Genomic DNA, 3,285 nt, shown 5'->3' with positions numbered 1-3,285 from the left:
AGCTGGGCACAAGGGATGGGGTCACAGCCATGCAGTTATGTGCGTGCGAGGACAGGGCAGCGCTAGACAGGTGTAGGCTCCCTCCCTCCCTCCCTCTCATGGATTGAAATGTAAACTTTCAGCTGTTTTTGTTTCTCCAGCTGTTTTGCCACCCTGCCTTACTCTGCCGTTATACACTCTAACTTCTGGAACTGTAAGTCCAATTAAACTCTTTCTTGTATATGTTGCCTTGGTCATGGTGTTTTATTACAGCAATAAAAAAGAAATTAATACAGTATCTAACTTACTGTCAACTGTGAGGTGAACAAGTCACGTGTGGCCCCATTTTACAGACAGAGAAACAGAGGTTCTGAGGCCGGAGGCCAAAGGAAGATCAGAAGTGGAGTTCATGAGGAAGGAGCATGCACAGCCGCTCTCTTGTGATGTAGGGTCTGGTCCTTCTTCCCCAGAGCCCATTAGCTCTGCAGGACTGGTGCTCGGCAGGGGCTACACCTGCCCATCGGGCAGCTTCTCTCACCGAGCTGCCTCTGGACCTCAGAGAGCCTATTTCAGAACCGAAGATGGATCCCAGGCCTTTGCTGAAGAAGATTAAGCACCTCAGCCCTGTCAGTCTCCCGGCTGTAAGGCCCTGACACCAACCTGGAGCAGCTCATCACCTCAGTCACAGCTTGCAGTAAAATGGACCCAGAAGTCTTGCTTTGTTTGCTGCCAGGGTCTTTGGAGAAATGAAAGCAATGAAGGCGTTTGGTTACTCCTGAGATCCAGCTGTCTGTACACTCTTCCACTGGGGCACGATGGGACCAGAGGGACTTTGCATGTACCCAGGGTGGGCATTTGTCCTCCTGACCCTGTTTCTGTCTCCAAGTCCCACTCCCTTTCTCTCTACTTGACATCTCCCTGACATGCCCCTGCCTCACCTCTTCTCTGAAGAGGAAGGGGAAACAGCACGTGGTAGCAGAGGGACAACCCAATGGTGGGACGAAAGCCCCAGGAGCGGACTCCTGTACCCCAGTGCCCACAAGCTGGCTTTGGTGGTGACCCTGAGTAGCCCAGGTGTCCCCTTTTGTTTCCAGTGTCTCAGTGCCACTGTGCTATCCCAAAGCCAGCCCTGTGAGAAGTTCCATACCATTAACTCCTCCACGTCACCATGGTAACAGGCTCCCGACTCTCCCAAAGACAGGAGATGCTCCGTCAACACCAGGGTAGGCCTGCTCTCCATCCCCAGATGAACAGAGAGGGGCGGAGACTTCACTCGTTACCAGCTGAGGTCACCACCTGCCCTCCTGTCATGCACCCCACACAGAGCTTGCCCCAGGAACCAGCCTCCACCGCCACCGAGAGTGTTAGCAGATGGCTTTCCACCTGGTTTAAGTAATCTTGCCCCAGGATCACATCCCCACCTTGTCTCCCTCAAACACTGATGTCTACGCTGGCTCTGTCACAGACCCAGGCAGACGCAGCAGCAGTCCACAGCAATGGTAAACTCAGGCTCTCTCATTGACTGCTGTTGTAAACTGAAGTCTACGTGTGGTTTCTCCCATACATATGAGAAATCGAAGGCTGGCGAGGTTAGGGGATGCTATGAGCATGTACTTTTGAGCCAGGACATGTTTTACTTGGCATATTTAATACTCAATAGTTCTTATGGTATGACGGGCACTTTTTTTTTATCACTCTGTGTGTGTGTGTGTGTGTGTGTGTGTGTGTGTGTGTGTGTGTGTGAGAAAAGGGACAGCTTGCTGGAGTTGGTTCTCTCCGTCAAGCATGTGTATTCTCAACCATGTGTATTCTAGGGACTGAACTCAGGTTGTCAAGCGTGGCTGCATGTGTCCTTACCCACGGAGCCATCTTGCCAGCCTGTAAAGTCTCCTGAGAAGTAGGTACTGCCAATTCACCTTATAAAAGAGGAAACTGAGGCACAAGTAAGTTGGATGATTTGCGCAGAATCACAAGAAAGGCTGGAGCCTAGATCCAAGCCCGAGCAATTTGTTTCCTGAGTTTGCTGCCAGAATCACAATTCTGGCATTGGTTGTAATTCTACAAGTTCTCACTCCCGGCTGCCTTCCACCACACCCGGGAGGCAAGACACTGACCGTTTGGCCATCGGCCATCTCTCTGGTCTCTATACCTGCCTCTTACTGAAGTGGCTGGCCTCTCAGAGTGGCCTCTATCCCCGACTGGCGTGGAGAGCTTTATCTCCCAGCCAGTCCAGAGCACTCTTTTCCGGTTTGTCCTGCTCTCCGAATGCTCTGCCTTTCCACTCACGGTTCTGGGCTTTAAAAGGCTCCCATTTGGAACAACAGACGGGACTTGTCTTCTTCAGAGGAAAGAGCCCTCTGATGGCCTCACGAGGGAGGTCCCCCGGTCTTCACACATTCACCTGTCTCCGAAGACCATTAACGCAATCACTTAACAAGCGCCCGCTGTAATAGAAAGGAAGAAAGAGGAGGAGCATTGTTAGTGGTTTGAAGGGGAGGAGAAATCATAAAATCCATCAAACCTGTATTTGTCTCATTAAAAGTGTTCCTAATTTATAATGTCCTGGAATGCAGAGGCCGTCCAGCTGTGCAGGCCCGGTAGTCCTGCCTGGTGTACAGACGTCCCCCCTCACACTCCTGGGCCCCCTCTCCCACCTCTCTGGGACTGCCATCAATTTCTGCTCATCAGCAGCACTTACAGTAAATGGATTCATTTGTGGCAATGGGAGCTGAGAGACAAAGGTGACAATATAATTAAGGTTTTTAATTCTATGCCTGAACAGTTAAGTCCAGAACTCATGATAATTAGCAGGCTGTAATGAAAGATCTTTAATCGTTATTTTCCCTTTGTTTCCTGTAATTGTTCATTCCGGCCAATGACATTTGTCCTTTCATTTGAATCTAGCTGCACAGTTCCATTACGCCCATAAAGTGAAGAAAATATGGTCATTTACACAGAGCTGGTCATTTGCAAAGTCAGGGGTGAGATGGCCCACAGAGCTTCTCAACATGCTGCTGCTGAAGAGGGGGCGAGGCTGTGACTACTTTCTGAGGGAGAGAAAAAACTGAGCTCCAGAAATCCCCATGCAGGAAAGGGCAAGTGACCGCGAGAGCAATGGACCCTGCATAGTGAACCTAGCCTGAAGACTCAGTTTGCACAGCAGTTCAGGAGGTGGCTGTTGCCACAGGAGTGTTTGATTCTGGAATGAGCATAGTGTCTTTGTACGATTCGGTGTTCTGTTATTAGAGTGCCCCGCTGGTGCTCTGTTATTAGGGTGCCTCTCTGGCGTTCTGTTATTAGGGTGCC

The sequence above is a fragment of the Microtus ochrogaster genome, linkage group LG5 (assembly GCF_000317375.1).
Source record: "Microtus ochrogaster isolate Prairie Vole_2 linkage group LG5, MicOch1.0, whole genome shotgun sequence".
NCBI classification, from domain to species: domain Eukaryota; kingdom Metazoa; phylum Chordata; class Mammalia; order Rodentia; family Cricetidae; genus Microtus; species Microtus ochrogaster.
This window is presented reverse-complemented; position numbering follows the sequence as displayed.